The sequence below is a fragment of the Cupressus sempervirens genome, chromosome 4 (genome assembly GCF_028749045.1).
Source record: "Cupressus sempervirens isolate cs-2001-9-10 chromosome 4, ASM2874904v1, whole genome shotgun sequence".
Classification (NCBI taxonomy): Eukaryota; Viridiplantae; Streptophyta; class Pinopsida; order Cupressales; family Cupressaceae; genus Cupressus; species Cupressus sempervirens.
Genome location: NC_143121.1, coordinates 882274562 through 882300783, shown reverse-complemented (window position 1 = coordinate 882300783; position 26222 = coordinate 882274562).

Here is a 26222-nt window from a genome sequence, read left to right as displayed (position 1 = left end):
AAATGTAGTTCATAGCAGTGGGGATAGCTAGTATGACAACAATAACGGGGAGTACGACAAATTCAGCAAAATAGGGAGTCTAATTATGTATTGAGATACCATAAACATGAATTGCAAAAAAATCAATGCACATCTCTGCTATCCACCTTGGCCAATGATCTTCAATATTTATTTTAGCCTTTAGTCAACCCATGTAATGTCATAAACTCCCTTAATTGCCTCTTTAGGTACCTCACATGGTCTTCGTTACTCTCATATTCCAACAAATCTCATTTGGCCCAACCGACCCAAAAATCATCCAAAATTATCAAAAAAATTCAAAATTTGCCAAAAATTATCAAAACAATTCAGAAATTGCCTAAAAATACCAAAAAAATTCAAAAATTACCTAAAATATCAAAAAAAAAAAATCATCTAAAAATAACAAAAAAAATTCACAAATAGCCCAAAGCATTCAAAAGGGAGTCATAATTGCTAAACATGACCATGAAAGCTCAAAACATTAACAACACCCCAAAATTCCTATCAATTATTACCTCACTTTAGCTCAATTAGGCTATACAATAGGACATTAGATATTTGAACCCAACATGCCTCACTGATACTAAGAAGTAGCATTGAAATGTTTCACGGGACTTTGGAAATCTGGCACAACGTGGATAGTGCAAGAGGTGCCCTTATTTCCTTCCTCTTGTTAAGAGAAACAATTCCCCATGAATCATTAGTCTTATTTAAGTTGCAATGGCCACAATTAGTTTAGCCCCCTTCAACAAATATATCAATGCTATCTTGAAAGCCCAAATATCTGTCAAACTCTTTCATCCTCACTCAACTAGAGGCACAAAATAAGTAAGCGTAAGCATGCTAGCTTGACTTCCCTCTCTAGTGCCTTTTTAGGTCCAAAGCACCTTTTTAGGCCCCTCAAATGCTTTTTTCAAGGCCCAAGTGTCCTTTTTGGACCCCTCCAGTGCCTTTTTAGGCCAAAGCACCTTTTTAGGACCCTCTAGTGCCTTTTTCAAGGCCCACACATCCTTTTTGGACCCCTCTCGCACCTTTTTAGGCCCAAAGCACCTTTTCAGTCCCCTCTAGCACCTTTTTCGAGGCCACACATCCTTTTTGGACCTCTCCAACACCTTTTTAGGCCCCTTAAACATCTTTTTTAGGCCCCTCAAATGAATTTTTGGCCTAAACACCTTTTTATAGGCCTCATTTCACCATTTTTCAAGACCCCCGATGTCTTTTAGGCCCCCAACACACCTTTTTTAGGTTAAAGTGCTTTTTTAAGGCCCTATTTTGCCTACTTGAGACCCAAGTGTCCTCTTTTGGGCCCCAAATGCCTTTCCATAAGCCTAGAGAATGTCTGTCTTATCACACACCTAGAGAAACATCCCCACATTGGCTTTATTATTGTTTGTAATGGTTCTTAATATACATATAGACATTCTTGCCTACTAGTCATGGTTATCCTCACTCTACGGATTGTATTGTTCTGACTTTTACAAGAGTCAAACCATTCCGACATTTATCACAAAAACATTCAAATATTTACCAAACATCCCAAAAACATTTAAATATTTGACAAAACCACAAAAACATCCAAAACATTTTTTGAAAATACCAAAATACACATGACAATGCATTACAATCAACATCAGTTGTTCCTTTGATTGCCACAACAACAAGCACAAACTTTTTATTCTCCTACAATGACAATGATAGCATTATATTCAAATAGTGTCTAGTAAATTGTTTATTCTAGCCTCTTGTGGGAGATGGCACAATAGGGTGTCCAATCAATGGTGTCTCTTCTGGCCTAGCTCTAGATGAAGAAGCTCCTGGTGTCAACCCCCTTCGTATCTACACTGCATCCATGGGAATTGGAAACCTCCCCCCACATAATTGCATGTTCAATAGATGTGTAAATTCCCTATCTATAAATTGCATCTCTCACCAATCCTCATTCAGGAATGCCTGATAATAATGTCCTATCCAATAAGCGACTTCTTGGTGTACCTTTATCATCCAATGCATTTCCACAAACACATTCTCCACCAACTTGCTTACCCCTAGTGCAATGATCACTCATTGGGCCACATCTTGCTCCTGTTGCATCTGATTAGTCATCATTCGCCAATGCTCCACATTCACTTTTACCTCACCCAAATGCTGCTACAATTACCTCACCTTCTCCTCACTTAATGCTAACCACTCTTGCAACTTCAATGCTAAGGAGTTCACCTTCGCAATCTCTTCCCTAAATGACTTAGACTATGACTGCAATAACACCAGCTCATTCTAAGCACTCTCTAAACCCACCTACATCATTTTCAGTGATTCTTGCAACTACTGAGCCTACAACCATTTGACTTGCATTCCTACATCACTTCCCTCTGCTCATGCATGTTCCACATGTAGCTCTATCTCTAGTGATTGCACCCACACCCACTCTACATCCACCACTACCTGCAGTCATCTTGCCTCCATTTTTGCCCTATCCTCCTGTGCCTTCTCCATCAATCCCAACAAAAATGTGACGTCTTGTTCTACGTTCTCCACTTGAACTCTCTTTGTAGTTAACTATCTCCATAATCCCTCCATGTCCCATGATGATTGATCTCTATCTCCCACCTCTAGCTGTGGCTCCCCCACATTTACACTATTCATTCCTCCTTTAGTTGACTCCTATCCTAGTGTCCTGAGGTTAATCAACTAACACATTACTTCACCTCCACTAACACCTCCCACATCCTTCAAAGTTTCTCCCATATAATTTTTAGAAGATTTTATTTCCCCCACCTCCTCCTTCACTCCCAACATACTCTTCGTCTTCTTAGGAAACTCTTCTCTGCCTACATCATTGGCTCATCATCTAATACCACCTGCAATGCCTGTTGCACTACAGTCCCTGATAACATCATTAAAGCCAACAAGGGTGTTTCTTTCACCTCCATCCCCACCTCTTCGGGTTGCATTGGCCCTTGTCCCAACTAACTTGCCTCTCCCAAACCTAAAGCTAACACTTTGAGTTCTGACTGATCTACCCACTCCTCAGATGTTTGCCTAATGCACTTCACTCTTTTCCCTTGCCTCGTCCAACTTCCTTGGCTAGTATCACCCTCCTCTTGCAACTAATCTAGTAAGCCTGACATACTTTCACTTGCACAATTCCTACAACTTCTCAATACATCCAACAATCACATTCTACTCTTCATTTTGTTCACTCAAGACCTGTTTTGTACTAGTCTCACATGTATCCAATCTCTACATCCTACCACACTGGTACCTGGTACACTTGACCCTTGGCTCTAACATTTAACCACCCAAATTTTCACCAGGGGACATTGACCTTCAGATTCCACTACTAAATCACTATTGACACATCCCACACCTTCTCATCCACCTAGTATAATAGTTGTTCCTTGGCCAAACTAAAAAAACTTGACACTATTACACACAACTAGTAGCACATCTAGTTCACAAATAATGGTTTTTTATGCTATCATGTACTTTTAGTACCTTGATGATGTGTTTGAATAGAGGTACTAAGATGAAGTCATGATATTTTTATTGGTTTTTCACTATTCAACTTTTGTGATCCTTTGGTTTCACACATTATTAGTGTCCACTTATACATGCCTCCTCTCAGATGGAACACCATGTATGCCTCAACCAATTTTGTATGCTACCTTAGGTAAGGTCTTTCATCTAACATGTGACTAGTTGGTGTGCCTATTTTTATTATCATGTGGTTATAGCTTCTATTTCTTAGTGGTTGTCATGTTTTCTTGTACATTGTTCCTCTTTACTGGTACTTATTAGCATGAAATAGTATTCACATCATTATAGCTGAGCTAGTGGTGGTTGTACTTAGTCAATTTTTATCAAATGCTCTATGATGACAATTAGTTTGCATCTCTTTAAAAAGAGAAAAAAGTGACAGTTAGTTGCATTCATCTAGTTTAAATTTTCATCTTGGGTTCCTTGAAAACAAATGATTGGTACATAAATTATGATACATGTCACCAACATTAATTAGCAACTTCATGACTGGTTATCAACAAAATGGACAACAACATGAACATCAACCTCAAGAAGTACTTTAGAGCACTCAACTATCATGGACTTTGACTCTTCATCCCATCCACACCAACATTCCACTTCACAAATTCATCTTTCCACTCCACTCATTGCATTATGTGGACCTTGAATCTCAGACAATTCTACTCACTGCCAAATTTCACTACCTCATTGGCTGCCTTGTGTCACCTTTGAATCTCAAAAAATCTTGTTTAACCACCTTCCATTTTCATCTAATTCATTGCATCGTCTTTTCTCATCCTTCATCTCCTTCATTTTGCCATTTCATCCATTCATTTCATGGCTTTTGAATCTCAAAAGTTGACACTCCACCTCATAGCCTTTGAATCTCAAACAATTTCATTTCTTTCCATTTTTCACCTACACTCACACCTCATTTGTCATGTCCCATTTTATCACATTCCCATTTATCCTTTCATCTTCTTTCATCTCATCCATGCACTTAAACATTTCATTTCACTTCATTCCTTATTTTGTTTCATTATCTATCATCCTATCATATATCATTAAACATTTCATTCCACTTCTTGCTTATTCCACTTCATTATTTCATATCATCCTACCATCTCGCACTTTGTTCATTAAACATTTTATCCTACTTCATTCCTTATTTCATTTCATTACCTATCATCCTATCATATATCATTCAACATTTCATTCCACTTCATTGCTTATTCCATTTCATTATTCCATATAATCCTATAATATGTCATTTTGTTCCTTCGACATTTCATTACTTTTGTTCATTTCATGATATACCATTTTGTTCCTTAGACATTCCATTCCCTTTCAATGTCCATCTCGTTGCGTTACATCACATGTTATGTCATTTCATTTTCATCCTGTTACCTGTTTCAATCCATTACCTATCACATTTTATTTCATTTCAACACCCCTTTCATTTCATTTCATTACCTACCATGACTTCACATATCATTTCATTTGATTTTCATTTTGTTCCCTATTTTCAATCCATCACCTCTTACTTATCATTTCATTTTATTATATTTCATATCATATTATTTTACTTCATTATATTTTTATTTCATTTCATTTCATTAACTATCATGTCATCACATCTTAGTTCATTTCATCACATTACCTATCATGTTTTCACATCTCATTTCATTTCATTACATTACATATTGTGTTATCACATCTCATTTCATCTCCTCGCATCTCATTACATTTCATTTCATTACCCATTTCATTTCATTTCTTTACCTATCATGTTATCACATTTCAATACTCATTTTATTTCTCATTTTGTTGCATTACATTATATATCATGTCATCACATCTCATTTCATTTCATCACATTACATATCATGTTATCACATCTCATTTCATTATCCATTTCATTGCATTACATTACATTACATATCATGTTATCACATCTCATTTCATTTCATGTCATTACATTCATATTACCACATCACACTTTCATTACATCCTCAATAACATACCATCTACTCTAAATCATGATCCATCTATATTAATCACTCACACATATATACACATTCGCATCTACTACTACCATATCCATCAACTCATACAATCACATGCACATGTAAGTCCATGATATAACAAGTACACATATCTAAAACATCAATAGGCTTGAATATCTCATAAATCAAATAAGATAGAATCATCAACATCAATAGGTCATCAACATCAAAAGGTCATCATCATCAACATAAATGGTTCCTCATCATAAATGACATATATGCCAAGCCAATAAAATAAACACAAAAGATCCAAAAATAAACCTTGTATCACACTACATCCATCATCTATCTATGTCTGATCAGAAGGTCCTTGCTCACTGGAGGCACTCATCTCATCTTGAATAATCAAACACTGAACAATGACATCAATTTTCCATCACAAGTGACTATCCTACATCAATCAAATCTTAACATCCAACTATTCAGCTAATGGTTCTATCTAGAACCAATTATGTGTCCTACTCTATATCCTGAGATGGACATGTTAGGTTTCCCTACTTTGTATCCTACAGGGGGCACTTTTTCTATCTATCATCATTACCTGATTGATCCTAAACATCACTCTATGACTACACATTCCCTATCAACTGTTGTCATCAACATTTTTAGAAATAAAATTGGAACATCCCCATTTTGTGCATCCATTCTTTTCCACTTTCATTTCTGAGGGGGCAGTATACTAGGGTATCCAAGCTGGGGCATCAAAAAAATTTGAAACATCAAAAATAGCCTACCCCAGCAAAAAAAATTCCAACATCAAGACTACCAAAACTAGGATATCCAAGCAAAAATATTGCAACACCAAATCAATATCGCAATCAAATCATCAAATCAACAACAATCAAAACATCAAATCATCAATGATCAAACATCAAACCATCAACAAATAGAGACCACGAAAATGGAAAAATGTCAAAATATCATAGAATAGACATCCAATCATTAGAGTTTGACCTAAACTTAGAAAATCAAGACAATCTTTGAGCTAATATGCTTCTCATACTAGCTCAAAGAGGGGTATATGTAGACACCCAAGAATTGGCAAAGACCTAAATCATGCAATTCTAATCAATCAAGTCCAAATTAAAGAGAAAATTAGAAGAAACACATCAAACTTTCAAATCAAAAATCACATTAAGTCATTAATCACCTATCAAATTGACAAGACCTAAATCAATTTTAAAAGAGGAAGAAAACAATTCAAATTCATAAAATAAAATTCAAAAAGGGAGGAGGAAAAAGACAAAGTGTTGAAAATAAGACATTTATTAAATCAATAAAATTATTTATCCTCACAAGATTGAAAATATCCCTTTATTCATTTTAAAAGAATTAGAAATATCCTCAATTATCTTCAAAATCAAGTCTGTTGGACTCTTCCTTCTGGTCTCTTATGAGATATTTTCAGTTTCAATTTCACCCCCAGTCAAAAGTGAAAATCATGATTCTTACCCCAACCCCTTCCGAAATCCTATAAATAGGAGTGAAATCTAAGAGGCAAGGGACCCAAGTTTTTATGCATCTACACTATAGGCATATTTAGACTCATCATTTTAACATTTCATTGTAGCAAGTTCATAGCATTTTAGCATCATTTTGTATCATTTAGCATCATTTATTGCATATTAGTTCATGGCATGATCATTTCAAGAGCATTTCTAGGAGTTTTATTTCACATATAATCTGCATTTTAGTCATAGATCTTACATGTTTTCATTGTAGAGCTACATTTTTAGCATAATCCTGTTCTAGAACTGTCACTAAGATGCTGGTCTGAGAGCTATTTTAGTAGTTGTAGTTAGGGAAACATGAGACACTTGTAGAGATTACATTTTGATGATGATATCTTGGGTCTAGTATAGTTCGTCATCAGTCCATTTGTATTCTACACTAAAGTTTCATGAATATGCATTCTCACCATGTACACTAGTCTCCATAGCTTTGCTTCTCTCTTTTTGTGATAGGTGTTTACATGTAGTGATTCTTGGGAGCTATAGGGTTGATATTTCATCAATTTCAACATATTATCAGAGCTTCAAATCTTCATGCCTTAATTATATTTGTAAGAGATTTGGCTTTAGTTTTTAGATCTGTTATATTTAGAGGTTTTTATATTACATCTTGAGGGGGGGTCACTTTTTTTCAGTGCATTTTGAGCCCAAATGGACTTCATCGTTGGATTTGTGGTGCCCAAAAACCCTTATTTTCATATAAAATGTGTCCAATTTGGACATAGTTGTAGTCTAAGGCAAAATATTTGCCCTCGGATCTAGAAACTCTTCCTAAGGGGGTGATTTATTTTTTTAATAAAAAAATTTACTTTATTGAAATAAAAAAAGTACACTTTCAAAAAAATCAAGTTTCAAAAGAGCCTTTCTTTTCTTTTCTTTTCAAAAATGTTTTAAAATAGCAAAGGATGCCTAAATAGTGTTGATGTTAACTAAGTACTAACACAACATGTACATTTGACAGCTGCAGGTAATGACATCAACAATTTTGGATCCAAAATTTGATGGCTATTTAACAATCATTTCTTTGATTTATTTGTCCTAAAGACCTATTGATGATTGTTTTTTCATATCTTAGGCATACAAATGTTAGGATAAACCATAGATAGAAATAACAATTACATGAAAATATAAACAAGATCAAAAAGTAATAAATCACATAGAAGAGAACATAAGACACCAAGATTTAACATGGTTCACCCAATCCCTAGGCTACATCCACCAAACAAAAAGTTCAATATTATTATGATCCAGTGATCACAACCTAATTATAATCTGTAATCTCTTATAGCTCAATACTATCACAAGAAGCAAATTTCACATCACACATTATGAAAATCCCTAACCCTAAACCCTTTTATACAAGTGTGTTTTTCCACTTTAGGGTTAAAATTAGTTACAACATGTTAGCCCACTGAGGAATTATAGAGTATATATAGTAGTTCCCTAATCGGTCACCACAAACTAGCAATCTTCCACTTGGCGACTAATTAGGCTCCATACTAGACAACAATCTCCCACTTGGAAATCGATCCTATAGCTATGTCGCTACTCCATGAGGCTCCCACTAGATCAAACCACCCTGGACTCTGCTACTACCAACCAAAGTTAAAGAGGAGTTTAGCTTCTCCCTTGTCACTACCTTTATAAACATATATCTTGGATTTTCATATGTATGTATATTGTCTAGCTTTAACTGTCCATCATACAAAATTGACAAAATGAAATGGTTTCACAACAGTATGTATTTTGTCTTTTAATGTAGAGTAGAAATCTTTTCAAGATGAATGAAACTCTAACTATATATAAACAAATAATTATCCTTTTGAGGGTGTCCCAATTCCTCCAAGAAGAACTAAAGCTATATCATCTCTTTGGCTACCTTGGTGGCAACAACATACTTTGCCTCTATAGTGGATAAAGTGTTCACCTTCGATAATCTAGAAACCCAAATCATTGCTACTCCACCAACAGTAAATATATAACCTATAGTAATCTTCTTGATATCAATATCCCCTACCAAATCTGAGTTAACATAGCCTTGTAAATCAGTAGTAGCACCCCCAATATGTAAACACTTACTGGATGTTCTTCTCAAATATCTAAGAATCCATTTAATTGGATTCTAAGGCTCAAGCCCTAGATGACCCATGTACCTATTAACAACTAACACTGCATGTGCAACATCTAGCTTAGTAAATACCATAGCATACATCAAGCTTCCTACAATTGAAGCATAAGGTACCTTGGACACCATATCTTCCTCTTCTTGTGTCTTTGGACACATCTCCTTAGTCAACTTCAAGTGACCAAGTAAAGGTGTGCTAACAATTTTACCATTCTCCATAGAGAAATGTTGCAACACCTTTGCAATATAATAAACCTAAGATCATGTTAATTTTATGTTCTTCCTATCTCTACAAATCTTCATACCAAGGATTTGTTTTGCTACCCCCAAATCCTTCATAGCAAATGAATGTGCTAACTGGCATTTCAACCTGTTAATATGATCCATGTTAGACCCATCTAAAAACATATCATCAACATATAAACATAAAATAATGTAGTTTTCATCATCCAACCTCTCAAAAAATAAAAAATACAATGATCTAAATGACACCTATTGTATCCATGCTCATGCATAAAATTGTCAAATTTCAGATATCATTGCCAAGCTACTTTCTTCAAGCCATATAAACTTTTATTTAATTTGCACACTAAGGTTTCCTTATCTTTGACCTCAAATCCCTATGCCTATGCCATATATATCTCTTCATCCAAATCACCATGAAGAAAGGTTGTTTTAACATTAAGCTACTCCAAATGCAAATTTTTAGTAGCCACAATACTTAAAACAATGTGAATAGAAGTCATTTATACAACAAGAGAGAATATCTCATCAAAATTAATTCCCTTTTTCTGTACAAATCCTTTTACAACTAAGCTGAATTTAAATATTTTCTTACCTCCATCCTCTTCTTTCAACTTTTAAATCCATTTGTTTTGTAAAGCCCATTTACCTGCAGGCAACTGGCATAAATCCCAAGTCTTATTTTTCAACAAGGAGTCCATTTTATCTACCATTGTAGACTCCCACTAAGTATTAGTATCCACCTACACAAATTCATCATAACATTTGGGTTCACTAGCATCTATTAGTAAAATAGAGTACAAAGAGGGAGAAAATCTATCTGTAGGTCTACTTAGCCTTGTTGACCGTCTAACATTCACGGGGGTGTGTGGTATTTGTTGTTATGGTTGTTGCAGATCATGAGGAATTACTAGAACATTATCTTTTGGAGTATCATCCAAGACTACATAATCATCTTATTTCTTCTCATGTTACTATAATAGATCTTTGTACAAAACTTTCTCATCGAATATGACATCCCTACTTCTAACAATTTTATGCTTTTCAAAATCCAAAAGCCTATAACCAAATTCATCAATGCTATATCAAACAAATATACATTTCTTTGACTTAGCTTCTAGCTTGGTTCTATTTTTAGAATATATATGAGAAATTTCTTTACAACCAAAGGTTTAGAGAAAAAAATAACTCATCTTCTTTCTAGTCCATGCTTCCTGATGTAGGAGTGGGTTGCACTTCTATCCTAAATGTTTTCAATTTTTACCTTGTTGTTGAAAGGTTTTAGGGTGCATGTTGCAAAATATGTAACTAATTTTCCATAATGAATTAGAGGCTTCATACTTCAAGGACTGAAGAGGGCCTAGATTATAATCTATGGTTCAAGGTGAAATTTCTAACTCATTATAAATTGGGAGATATGGCAATTCTCCCTAAGTATAAATTTCTAGCAGTTCAGTATGATAGTTTTTTGTGCTTGACTTTCAGGTTAGATGTGCACTTTTCCTTTGTGAGTCAGCCTTTTGTGTACTTAAGGGTTTTTAGAAGACCTAAAATACTACCCACAGCTCAAAGCATGAGTTCTAATTCAATTAGAGCTAGGAGATATTGTGATTTTTCTCGGACATCAATTTCTGGACACTTAATTGCTGATATAGGTTGACTTGTGTATTTAATGTTAGGTTTATTTTTATGATGGGAATTTAATATTTTTTGAGATCTAACTTGTGGGTTATCTATATTCTAGAATGATCTATAAGACATTTTGGTTAGTATAAATAGAGTGTTTAGGCTTAGAACTAAGGTCATTTTAAGAGAGGATTAGAGCAGAACTAGAAAGTGTGAATTTGAAGTTGGATCTTAGATCATGAATTTATTTTCTATTTGACCATAACCTAGAAGGCCTTACAATAGGGCATGTATGTTGAATATTTGAAGAATCAATGAAAGTTTTTTCTCTTCCTCTTTTGTTTATTGATTTTACATGTTAGATTTTTGTTTTGTTAACTCTTGTAAGGTGGTTTGAGAGCTGGGTGTGCCATTGGCCCTAGTTTTCCCTAACCTTCCTTGTGTTAGGTGGCATCAAAGCTTGAGGTTTGTCCTTGTGGAGATTCAATTGTGTAGAACCCTAATTCAAATTTGGTTGTAGGGTGGCAGATCTACAAATTTGACCTATAACTTGTAGAGGGTTACAATCTTGCAGGAACCTAATTTTTAAAGATGGTTTGTGGTAGAGAAAATGTTGATAATGTTATATTCAATCAGTTGAGACAAATTGTAGCTAGATTAGATCTTGTGGAGATAGCCCAGAGGAGAGGAGCACATCTTGATGATGTAAGCAATGATGAAGCAGCAACACCAAACCATAATCCATAATCCAAAAATTAAAGAAGATCAAGATAAGGAAAGATTGTTGAGAGTGTTATCTAGGACAAATTCAAGGCATGTTGTAGAAGTTGTTCCTTATGAAGGAAAATTGGGTACCAATGCTATGTTAAATTGGATCTCAAATATTGAGAAGTTCTTTGAGTATGAAAACACTCCTCATAATAAGAAGGTAAAGATTGTAGTCACTAGGTTGAAAGGTCATGCATCACTATGGTCGGAGTATTTGCAAACTGATAGACAAAGGAGAGGAGATGAGAATATCAAAACTTGGCTGAAGATGGTGAACAAGGTAAAGAACGAATTCCTTCCTACTGATTACCAAGTTAGCTTGTTGAGAAAGATGCAAAATTTGAAACAAAAGGACATGACTATGAAAGAGTATACCAAGGAATTCTATAGATTGGACATTAGATATAGACATGTGGATGATGATGTTGAGAAAATTGCAAGGTACATAAATGGATTGAGATATGGAATTCAAGATGAAATAAGTTTTGTGAAGTTGGAAAGTGTGGAAGAAGCATATCAATATGCCTTGAAAGATGAGGGGATCTTGAAAAAGAAGCATGAACAAAGATAAAGAGGTAGAGGTGGTAGATTCCAGAGAGGCGGAGGTAGATCTTATATAGAATATGGTAGATGTGATAGTTCTATGCATGATAAAGGCAAATCTGAATGGAAGAATGATGACAAAGACAAGACCAAGTGGAAAGGTGGTAGTTCATACTAAGGAGGTACTAGATCTTACTAAGGAAAAGGTAACTCTTATACTAGACGTAGTTTTCATGGTAATTGTTTTAGATGTAGTAAAGAAGGACATAGATCTTTTGAATGTAGATCTTCAAAAAGTGGGCAAGATACTAGAAATGTTGTGATTCAAAGAGACATTAAGAGTTCACCAAATAGACCTAAGGTTGGAGAAATTTGATGGTGAGAAGAACCTTATGTAATAAGGGAAGTGATGAGGAACTTGTCCTTAGGAGAAGTCTTTTCAAGACTAGATATAAGATGGATGGAAAATGTTGCAAGGTAATCATTGATAGTGGAAGTTTTACAAATTTGGAATTGGAAGAGCTGCTTAGAAAGTTGTAGTTGCAGAGGATGAAACATCCCAAACCTTATCATGTTTCATGGATCAAAGATGAGCACAAGATATTGGTAAGTGAACAATGTGTTGTGAAGTTCAAAATTGGACATTACTTTGATGAAGTTTTTTGTGATATTATGCCCATGGATTATTGTCATATTTTGTTGGGTAGACCTTGGTAATATGATAGATATGTTGTGCATAATGGAAGATTGAATCAAATATACTCTTTGGGTAAATGAGAAGAAACACATATTGTTGCCTTTGATTGAAAGTCCAGATGAGGTTATTTGTACTGCAATAAAATTTTACATGGTTAATGGAAAGCAATTTGAAAAGAAAGTAAAGAAGAATCAAGTTTGTCTTGCTATAGTTCCTAGAGGACCAAGTGTTGGTAGTAATGACCAAGCAATATAAGTTGGTAATGACAGAGTGACAGAATAAATTGCATAATTTTTGAATGATATAAATATATTGTTGCTGATGATATTTCTGATGGTTTACCTCTAGTAAGAAGCATAAGTCATTGTATGGATCTGACTCTTGAAGCTAGTTTTCCAAACAAAGCACCATATAGATTGACACCTATTTAGAATGAAGAACTTAACAAACAAGTGCATGAGTTGTTGCAAAAAGGTTTGATTAGAGAAAGTTTGAGTCCATGTGCTATACCTATTATATTAGCACCTAAAAAGAATGGAGAATAGAGAATGTGTACTTATTCAAGGGCTATTAACAAAATCACAATGAAATATAGGTTTCCTATGCTGAGGATGGATGACATAATGGATTGTTTGAGTGGAGCAAAGAATTTTACCAAGATTTATTTGAAGAGTGGCTATCATCAAATCAGAATCAGAGAAGGTGGTGAATGGAGACTTCTTTAAAGAAAAAAGATGGTTTGTACAAATGGTTGGTTATGTCCTTTGGTTTGACTAATGCATATAGTACTTTCATGAGGTTGATGAATAAAGTTTTGAAAAGATTCTTGGGTAAGTTTGTGATTGTTTATTTGGATGATATTTTGATATTCAGTAAGACTAAGGAAAAACATCTTGAGCATATTAGACAAGTATTGCAGAGGTTGAAAGAGAAAAAGTTGTTGATTAATCTGAAAAAGTGTTCTTTTATGCAAGAGGAGATTATGTATTTGGGATTTGTGATTTCCGTTGATGGATTGAAGATGGATCCTAAGAAGGTTAAAGGAATTTTGGAGTGGTCGACACCTAAGAATGTGGGTGAGGTAAGATCCTTTCATGGTTTGGCTAGTTTTTACAAAAAATTTATAAAGAATTTTAGTGTTGTTTGTAATGTTATGACTGAGACAATGAGGGGAGATAAAAAGGAATTCAAGTGGAAACATGGAGCTAATAAAAGTTGTGAGACTTTGAAACAAAAAGTTGTTGAATTACCTATATTGGTTTTACCTAATTTCAAAAAATTTATTTCAAGTTGAATGTAATATAAGTTGTAATGCAATAGGAGCCGTATTAAGTCAAAAAGTAATCACGTTGCTTTCTTCAGTGAAAAGTTGAATGATGCTAAAAAGAAGTATTCTATGTATGATCAAAATTTTTATGCTATTGTTCAAGCTTTGAAGAAGTGGAGACATTATTTGATTCCTAAGGAGTTTGTGTTGTATATTAATCATAAAGTTTTATAATACTTGGGAAGTCAACATAAATTGAATCAAAGACATATGAAGTGGGTTGAGTACTTGTAGAATTTTAAATTTGTTATTAAGCACAAGAGTGGAGTTACTAACAGAGTTGCTGATGTATTGAATAAAAGATGTTCTTTGTTGACTAAAATGAAGGTTCAAGTTCTTGGTTTTGATGAAATGAAAGAGTTGTATGATGTTGATCCTAATTTTTTTGAGGTGTGGAGAGAGTGCAGAGCATCAAATTCTAATGAATCACATAGGTAAGTATGATGAGTATTTCATTCAAGAAGGTATGTTGTTCAAAGGTATTCAGTTGTGTATTCCTAGAAGTTCTATGAGGTTGAATCTAATTAAGGAAAAGCATAGTGGTGGATTGGCTAGACATTTTGGAATTGATAAGACATTGAGTTTGCTGAAAGAGAAGTCTTATTGGCCACAAATGTATAAGGATGTTTAAAAATTTGTAAAGAGTTGTGGAGTTTGTCAAGTTTCAAAAGAAGTGAGTCAAAATATTGGTTTGTATACACCTATTACTATTCCTAAGAAACCTTGGAGTGACATCAGTATGGATTTTATTCTTGTATTACCTAAGGCAATGAAGGGGTATGATTCCATATTTGTTGTAGTGGACAAATTTTCTAAGATGGCTCATTTCATACCGTGTAAGAAGACACAAAATGTTGAGCATATTGTTGAACTTTCCTTTAAAAAGATTGTGAGATTGCATGGATTACCAAAAAGTATTATTTTTGATAGAGGCAGTAAGTTTGTTGGTTATTTTTGGAAGGCTTTGTGGAAAAACATTGGTACCGAGTTAAAGTTTAGTTCTACATTCCATCAGAAAATGGACAGACAAAGGTTGTGAATAGAAGCTTGGGTAATTTTTTGAGATGTTTAGCTGGGAATAAGCCAAGTAATTAGGAGATGGTATTGGTGCAAGCTGAATTTGCATATAATAATTCTGTGAATAGGAGTATAGGGAAGGCACCTTTTGAGATTGTTACTAGAATGAATTCTAGAGGAGTGTCAGATTTGAGAGATATTGCTAGTGAAGAAAAAAAAAGTGTTGCAAGAGAATAATTGGCTGATTTTATGAAATCTTTGCATAAGGAAGTGAAGTTGATAATAAAAAAAAGTAATTTGAAGTATAAGGAGAATGGTGGTTATTCTAGGAGACATCATGATTTTCAAGTTGGTGATGAGGTGATGGTTCATCTAAAGAAAGGAATATTTCCAATTGGAACATACAGTAAGCTGAACATGAAGAAGTTTGGACCTTGTAAGACCTTGAAGAAGTTTGACAGTGGAAATATTTATGAGATTGAGTTACCTAATGACATGGATATATCTCCTATATTCAATGTTACTAATTTATACAAGTATCATGACTTAGATGATAAGGTTATTGTATTATAGGACTATCTTAAGAAGTAGATTGAAGAAGTTGAATAGATATTAGATCAGAGAATTGGTAAGAGCACACGGGGAAAAGATTATTATGAATATCTGGTAAAGTGGAAGAATAGACCTATGGAAGATGCTTAATAGATTTCTCAATCTGATTTAGATTCAGATTATGTTGTGACATCTCAATGATTTAGGAGAATCATTTCTTCCAACCCTAGTTGTTTGATTCAGGAGCATCCTGGGTTGTACTTCTATCCTACATATTTTCAGTTTTTACCTTGCTGCTGAAATTATGTTCTGCTGAAACTGTATTTTCTGGTTTCTGGGTGCTTGTTGTAGACTGTGTAACTAATTTTCCATAATGAATGAGAGGCTTCAAACTTCAAGGATTGAAGAGTCCCTAGATCACTATATACAATCCAACATAAAATTTTGAACTCCTTATTAGTTGGGAGATATGGCGATGCTCCTGGAGTATCGATTTCTGGCAGTTCTGTGTGACGAATTTTTGTGCTTGACTTTCAAGTTGGATGTGCACTTTTCCTTGGTGAATCAGCCTTTTCACACTTAAGGGGTTGCAAAGGACCTAAAATACTACTCATAGTATAAAACATTATTTCTAATTCAATCAGAGCTAGGAGATATCATCATTTTTCTACTAGACATCAATTTCTGGATACTTAATTGTTGATGTAGGCCAACTTGTGTATTTAATGTTAGGTTTATTTTCATGATGGGTATTTAATATTTTCTAAGATCCAAATTTTGACTTCTCTATATTCTAGAATGATCTGTAAGCTATTTTGACTAGTATAAATAGAGTGTTTAGGCTTAGAACTAGGGTAGTTTTAAGAGAGGATTGGAGTAGAACTAGAAAGTGTGAATTTGAAGTTGGATTTTAGATCATGAATGTATTTTGTATCTGGCCATAATCTAGAAGGCCTTATAGCTGGGCATTTATGTTGAATATTTGAAGAGTCAATGAAATTATTTTCTCTTCCTCCTTTGGTTGTTGATTCTATGTGTTAGATTTTTGCTATGTTAACTCTTATAGGGTGGTTCAGAGAGCTAGGTGTGCCATTGGCCCTAGTTTTCCCTATCCTTCCTTACATCACTTCCTCTAGAATACCATAGCCCAAAGGAGTAGAGGGGCCTCTATTAATCAAGTATACAACCTCTTACCACATGTTTAAGGGCAGCCCTACATGCAACCTCATACTCCTTGCATGCTCCATTATAGTCATGTTCATGCATTCAACCACTCCATTTTCATATGGTGTCTTTGGAACAATTTTTTATCTACAAATACCTTTAGTGGAGCAATAATCTTTAGATTCATAACTCCAATACTCACCACCATTATCAAATTTGAGATATTTTAATTTATTACTAGTCTCAATGTTAACCAAGCATTTCCATTTCTTAAAAGTTTGAAATTCATTAGATTTTTATCTAAGGAATTAAACTCATACTTTTCTAGTTGCACCATCAATAAATATAACATAATAATGAGAGCCACCAAGGGAAGATACCTAAGTTGGTCCCCATACATCTTTATGCACAAGCTCTAATCTCTAAATTTTCATTTCCTTCCCACTCTTCACAAAAATCACTCTCTTTTATTTCACATACACACAACATTCATAGAAATCCATATTGACACATTTCAGACTAGTAAAACTTTCTTTGAATGAAATAATTTCATACCTTTTTCACTCATGTACCCAATGTTAGAAATATGGTCAGATAGATGTCTTGATGGTTTTCATTTACGGAAATATATGTTCAACATTTCATTTATGCATTTAGAGATAGAAAATTGTCTAAGTGTTAGACAAGTTGCAATAGCATAGTGAACAAATGTCAAGAGTATGGATGACTCATTGAGAGTTAGCTCATGCACTATTGAGGGAAGCTTCATGACACCATCATGATGACATGTGCTAGTGTACAGATGTGTATGGACAATACAACACAAGTTATGATTAAAATACCAATGCAGGTATTTAACAGTGCAAAGTAGAGCATAGCAAAGAATAAGATTGTATGGCCTTAGAAATTATTTTGGTTATGAAATAATTACTAAGTTATGATGAGCCAACTATATAGATATTATTCCATAAGTTATTTCATATTATGTCAAGCATGTGAAGACATGAATGCCGACAGTGTAGAATTTCGTGAATATGCAAGGTATAAGTAAAGATCTTATCTTATGCAATTATTGGGAAGTCATGTGGACTAGATGTGACATGCAAACTATTGTGAGAGCTATCTGTGAGCCTTATGTGATGTAAATTCTGATGTATGATCATAAACAGTGTAAAGTACAATCGTAAGAAAAGATTGTATGTATATCTATTCCTGTGAAGAACTGAATTGTATAAATTGCATATTAGGGTAGTAGGATCTTCTTGCATACATTTTATTTTTTCTACCAACACCTAATAGGGTTGAAGAAACTCCTAACAAGGCCTAGTCCTCTAAAAAGGACTCGAGACAATATATGTATTTCATAGACTCCTAACAGGGTCAATATCCTTAACATGATCCTATTGTTTAGTGAATCATCTAGTGGGTATCATCCCCACCGAGGTTTTCCCTTGGCTAGGGTTTCCCTAGTTAACAAATGATGATGTTATGAGTTCTCTATGTGCAGGGTTATATTTACAGTTCAACATTGTTGGTTTACTTTCATATGCAAGTTATAAAGTAATTAACAATATTCAATTATGGGCAAAGGTTTGTAGAATTTTGATTCCCCCTATTAGTATTATCTATTTCTAACATCCAAGTCTATTGTGCCATAGTGTTGTATCTGAATCTACAACAACTATTTGTTCTTCTTGCTCAACTGCATCAATTTTTCTTAAACATTTTTTTTTTGAAACAATCAAAGTAGAAGGAATAGTATGACATATACAAAGATATAAGGTGCCTACTTTCACACCTTTTTCTACTACAAGGGAACCTTTTGAAACCTTCCACTTTTAATCCTTAAAATTAACTACACAACCCTCATCACCAAGTTTTCCTTCTAAAATTAAATTCTTACTCAACCTTAGAACATGTCTTACCTCATGTCATAGCCAATGATTCCCATTCTACAACCTAATCTTAACTTTTTGCTTTCCAACAATCTGCCAAGGTTCATTATCCCCCAAATAAAAAAGTCCAAAATCCCCTTGGACATAATTAATAAAATAAACTTTATGGGGTGTAGCATGAAATGAAGCTCCAAAATCTAAAACCCAAGAATCATTAACACTTTCTAAAGAAAGAAGAAAACCATCCTTTTTAGATTTGCTACTTACCACATTTTCCTCCTTGTTCCCTTTTGGCTTATCTCCTTCATTATTCTTTTGAGTCCAACAAACTTTCTTCTTATGCCTTGATTTTCTACAATATCAATAATCTATTAGTCCTCTAGATTGAGATCTCTTTCCTTTTGACTTTCCTATTGATTTCCCATGATTTCTAGAATTATTTTCTCTCTCAATCATTCTACCTCTAGTTTGTGCATTCAAGCACTTCCTGGTGTAGACCCACCTAAGGTTTTCCTAGGATTTTCCTCACTCGGAGTAACACAAATTACTTCATCATATTTTAGGATATTATATCCAAAAACAAAATTACTCACAACCATTACCAAACCATTCTAGCTTTTAGGCAAATAATACAAAATCAAGAGAGTCCTAATTTCTTCATCAAAATTAATACTCACATAAGATAACTGGCTAGTAACAATATTCAACCAATTTAAATGATTTGAAACAAATCCACCTTTTTCCATCTTCATATTAAATAAATGCTTCATGAGAAATACCTTGTTTGAAGCAAAGGGATTTTCATATAGCATTGCTAGGGTTTGCATCAACTCTTCTATTGTCTTAACTTTTGTAATTTTAAATGTCATTGATGGTGCCAAGCATAATTGAATGCTTCCAATTGTCTTTCTATCTAAGATTTCCCAATCCCCATCTGTCATAGTTCCACATTTTTTTTTTTTCCTTCCAACAACTTTCATAAATCCTTCTGATAAAGATAGTCCTTCAGCATTTACATTTTTCATAACTGAAAATTCTTCAAATTAAACTTGTCAACCTTCAGCTTACCCTCATCTCTCACTCAATTGTGAGACTATCCTGCAGAGGATAACTAAAAAATAACCTCCCTCTGATACCACTTGTTAGGATAAACCATAGATAGAAATAACAATTATATGAAAATTTAAGCAATATCATAAAATAATAAATCACACAAAAGAGAATACAAGACACCAAGATTTAATGTGGTTCACCCAATCCCTGGGCTATGTCCACCAAACAATAAGTTCAATATTATTACGATCTAGTGGTTACAACCATATCACAATCTGTAATCCCTTATGACTCAATACCACCACAAGAATCAATTTTTGAATTACACATTATGAAAATCCCTAACCCTAAACCATTTTATACAAGTATTTTTGCTGTTTTAGGGTTAAAATTAGTTACAACATGTTAGCCCACTAAAGAATTATGGAGTATGTACAATACTTTCCTAATTAGTCACCACAAACTAACAACAAAGGTATTTTTTTACAAATCATATATCATTGGAAAGATTTTTTTAAGCTCATCATGATGGTATAGGTTATTTTGACTTTTGATTCTATTTGGTTTTTTGTTTACACAGTCAAAGCCATGAGTTCTATTTTGCACTCTGGGACACATATCTTGAACATCTGATCTCCAATTTGGGAATTCTTTATATCATTGGAAAGGTATTTCATCACTTTTTCTAGTGATGCTGGTTATTTTTCCAAATTCTTCTCCAAAAACATTCTATTTTGTGTTTTTCATATTTTCATTCTAATGGATATCTTGGTTGTTTCAAGTATAGTTATCAATTTTGTTGCTTCAAATGATTTGTCATAGATTGTACTATCTATTGTATGAGCCTTATGTCTCTTCTAGTCTTTGTAGATATCATTTGTGTGTATTTTTGTAAATGCACTGAGATAAAGTGTCATATTGCATATGTATTTTTAGTTTAATTATTTTGTCTTGTTTTGCTTTTGATTCAAGCAATGTCATCTAAGGACACTCATACTTATTATTGTATTCTTTGGATTCATTATATCTTAAGCCTTATTGTATATGCACTACTCTAATTAAAGTGTCATGGGAGGTTAATTTTTTGCCTTTGTTTTCCATCTTCCTTTGTCTAGTGAGTATTCCTTCCATGACATTAGCCTGATGACATGTTTGAAATTGATCATCTCAATACACACATATGTATTCTTTTGTGCATCTTGATCATGGTTCCTTGACACGTGGTTATTTTGGCCCACTTTTTCAATTGCCTATCACCTTATCCTTGTCTACATTATGGGGGTTCCTTATTTTGGTTCTTATGCTTCCTTAGTTCAATGGAGTGAGTTGTGTATTCAGTATTTGTTCATATATACTAGGTAGATGCAATGGATGGGTACCTATGTATTTTGGTGAGATGGATTATTTACTATATAAACACTCTTCTTTTCATTATTACTTTAGTTGCAATTTTCCATGCTCAATTGATCATCTCTTTCATCTTTGGTATTTCATGTCATATATCTTTGACTCTAATTATTTTCTTTTGCATGCCTCCTGATTTGAGTAGTGTCTTTTGAGAGAACTCATGCAAATTATAGTCTTATCTACCTAGTCATATTCTATTTTAGTGGAGATTCTTTAGATCAACAGTTATTTTTCAACAGATCTTTGCAACTTCGTATGCTTCAATGGTGCTCTACATGATCATCTTTTTTTTCCCTATCTTCTAGGACATTCTCTAGTTTGGAGGCCTCTCTAGTCCTTCGCTAGTTCTTTCAACATTTTTTTCATGTGGTTTTCTCTATTTCTCCTCTTATTAGAGATTTGGTTGTGTTTGGGTACCTCATTAGGCCTTCCTTGTCAGACCCAAATATACTTTCAGTAGTAGTTTCTAGATTTTTAGCTACTCCTTAAGTTTATCTTAAGGGGGGTGTTAGAGTAATTAGATATTTTCTAATTAACTCTATTATAAGCTAAACTTCAAGCATCTAATAATTAACTCTTTATTAATTATTATCATGCAACCTAGGTTTTACCTTCTAGGGTTTTGGATCTCCCTTTATAAGGATTGATATTTCTTTGTAATTTACATATTAATTAATTCAATACAATTACAATCTATTTTTTACACATCAAGAATGTTTCATCTTTTATGAATTTGTGAAAACTAGCCTCCATAGCTTTGCTTCTCTCTTTCTGTGACAAGTGTATGCATGCGGTGATTCTTGGGAGTTGTAGGGTTGATCTTTCATCAACTTCAACAAAATTAATATTAAAAAAATCAAAAACATACTTACAATGCTAACTGAAATAATATTCTACTAATAATTTTAATTTTAAGTAGCATGCAAAGTGGTGCTTGTGGAGCAAGTGGATACTCATTAAATTATACTAACATAAGGCATGTGTCACAAGGAAGGAGAGTGAAGAAAGAACCTCCTAGCTACCCTCACTTAGAGTTACACACATAAGCCACCAAATAGTAGAAGCCACAAGAATTATAGAGGAACCAATACAGCATTGATAGGTAATATCCTTTAAATATGTCAAGCATAAGGCCTACCTGATTGAAGCTATATACAATCAAATTACAATCAAAGAGATTAAGATCTTAGGCTTACAAATCCAATATTTTGTATTTTATTTCTATCTAACTTCATCCTACTTTTCCTAATCCTATATCTCTACTTTTATAGCCATCAAGACCTCAAGTTAATGTTAGTGTAGTTTTTTATTTTTCCTATTTTGCTAGGTTTTTCCTACACTTTTAATAATCTCGCTTAGGTTAATAAAGCATGTCTTATTAGGTGAATGGTTGTGAGGTGTCACCTTCCTACATGTGAGCATCCATAGCTATCTTGGGAAGATACTTTGCTATCTTTAGTCCGATAGATGGTTGCTCCTCATTGGTTGGTGTTGCCACCTCCTCCCTCTTCCTAGCCTATATAAGCATGCTACCTGGCTAGTATTTGCATCTCTTTTTCTTGCATCCTCTTAATGCTATTTTGCTTCCAACATTTGCATTACTCTCTTGGAGACTAACTCTATGATGCTATTTTGATTTTGTATCATTTGCATTCATAGTTTAGATATTTACTCTTTGCACTAGTTTTCTAGGTTATTAATCTTTTCAGATTCTAACATGGTATCAGAGCTTTTCTATGTGCAAGAGTAGATTTTAGTTTCCTTATTTGAGAGATTGGGGGGGGGGGGGGGGGGGGGAGCTAATAAACTTTATTGTAGTTTTTTGAAAAATGAAGTATGCTCTTCTCTTGCATCTTTGGATGATCTTGAGAATTAGAAAAGTTTTGACAAAATGATTTTTCTCTGAGGTTTCAATCTCAAATCTGACAACCAACTTGCATATTTGGAGTTTTCAATCAGTTTTGCAGGTTCCAGCATGCCATTGATGGACTTAGGAAGCTGATCCAGCATTTTCATGTCATATTTTGGTTGTTGGGGTCGGTTTTTGATTTTTGGAGCCATTTTTTACTGTTAAAGGCGGTTGATTTACACTACAGCAACATCTTTTGTACATCAGCAAGGAAAACTCTTTCTAGGTTTTGTTCGCAGTGTCGAAAAACCATCTGGGTATCTTTTAGATTTTGCATGAAATCTATATATTTTGCAGGATCTAGCGCGGAAAGCTATAGCAATACCCCTCTCCATTGGCAGTCGCAGATTTAAACGCAGTTTTCAAATGTCTCGTTCTTGCTCATACGGACTCCAATTTTGATGATTCTTATTATGAACTTGGCTATTTTTTTGTGCTCTATCCACTAGTGGAGTTGTTTTTTGATTTTCATGCATGAATTCTTCAAAAATTGCAGATTCTCAGCCATGACTGTGCACAGTTCTCATTTTGGAAACTTTGAAGGATCATAACTTTCTCATATGACCTCATATCGAGGCGATTCTTTTTTTGAAAGTGCATGATTTTTTGAGTAGATCACAGTGGTGCTATTTGTTTCCTTGATTATTGTGCCCAAATTTCACTTTTAGCATATGCTCTTCATAAGGGTATGTGATGCATTGAAATCAAGACCACTAAGTATTTCTTTCTAGTGGTAGTTGTAAATGCACTAAAATAAAGTGCCAAATCATATTTCTTTGGGGGGGGGGGGGGGGCATTGTCGTGGCTGGGTTCTCTTCTTTCTAGCATTTCTTCTCTGCATTTCTTCATCATGGATCAAACAAATATGCCCATCCTAACTCCATACAATTACTTTGAGTGGAAATCACACATGACAATTCACTTAAGGAAAGCTGGATTAAATAGGATAACTATGGGACTTGAAACTGAACCTGCTAAATATGAAGATAAGCCTAAGTGGTTTAACAAATGTGATGAGGCATTTGGAACATTGTGTTTGTCTATTTCTCCTGACTTGCTATTTCACATTGAGTCTTTGGATACACCAAATGAAGTATGGACAAAGCTAGAAACATTATTTGGCACACAAGATTCAATGAGGGGTCATATGTTGGAAAATGAATTGATTAGTTTGAGTCCAGGAAATTTCAACACAATCCAAGATTTCTTCACCAAATTGAAATCATTAAGGCTGCAGTTAAAACAATGTGGAATTGAAAAGAAAGATGAACAACTGATTCTTAGTATTCTCTCTAAGCTAAGTTCAGAATATTCTGTGTTTGTCTCTACCTTCTATGCTACTAAGGGTGCACTTGGTACTCAATTCACCATGCCATCTTTAGATGATTTTGTTGTCAATCTCACTCGAGAACAAGACAAGCTAATCCAGATGGGCATTCTTAAGTCCTCTAAGTCACATGCCTTGGCTGCCAACCAAGGCACAAAAGAACAACAAGGAAAAAGTAGTAACAACAATAGTAAGGACAAGAAACAAAAGAATAGTGAGGAGAAGAAGGATCAGATGCTAGTTTCTTCAAAAGAAACTATTGATACACCATCTTCCAAGGGTGATAAGCCTAAGAAAGAAAAGGTCAAATGTGCCTATTGTAAAAGACTTGTTCATGATGAACATAAATGTTTGCAAAAACAACTTGATCACTTAACATACATTCTTGAGAAGAATAATATCAGTGTTCCTGAGTCTATCAAACAAAGTTCTAATGAAGGGTCTAACAAAGAAAAAGAAAATAGCAAGGGGAAAGGAAAGGGCAAGGCCCTTTTTGTAGTTGCTTCCTCACCATGCACTTGGGTTCTTGATTCGGGTGCTTCACACAACATGGCTTCATCTAAGGAAGAACTTGCATCCTTGGAGCCGTGTACTATGCCTTCTATTTTGATGGGTGATAACACTCTTGTTGAGGTGTGTGGGAGAGGGTCTATTGATGTGGGGGATGGCACATTCCATGATGTTCCTTATGTACCCTCATTGTCAACTAATCTCCTATCGGTACACCAGATCACTCACACAGGTTTAGGCAAGCGAGTTGAGTTCACTCCTGATTCAGTGGAGATATGTGAGTTGCACAATGATTCTACAGTTGCAGTTGGGAGAGCAGATCATCAGTCACAACTCTATATGTTTTCTCACTTTGTTTCTGATCCTCCTTTGACTATTTTGCTCACTCACTTTAATGATGTGAGCAGATTATGGCATGAGCGGTTTGGCCATCTTAACTTTCACTACTTGCATCAGCTTAACCAGCACAGCATTGTCACAGGGTTGCCTTCTACTTTGACATTGGAGTCACTTGGAATACATGATAGATCTTTTGATGGGTCAGATTCACTTGAGCAATCTTCTACCTCCACTTTTGATGCAGAGATTGATTCAGAGGACTCACCTCCTTCCTCTCCTAGTCATCATTCACAGGTTGATGATTCTCCTCTAGATTCTCCATCTTTTGGTCCAGTTTGGGCTAGACAGGCCTTGCAGTTTGTAGGTGATTGGGTTGGGGATTCATCAGACACCAAGCAAACTCATTCACAATTCTAAGATGCTCTACATATCTTCATTGCTACTGCCTCGAATCCATAGTCCTTTCATGAGGCTTCTGGTATTTCTAAGTGGGATACAGCTATGCAGGAAGAGTATAGTTCCTTGATGAGGAACCACACTTGGGATCTTGTCCCTTTTTCTAAGGGTAGAAAAATTGTTCAATGTAAGTGGATCTACTGGACA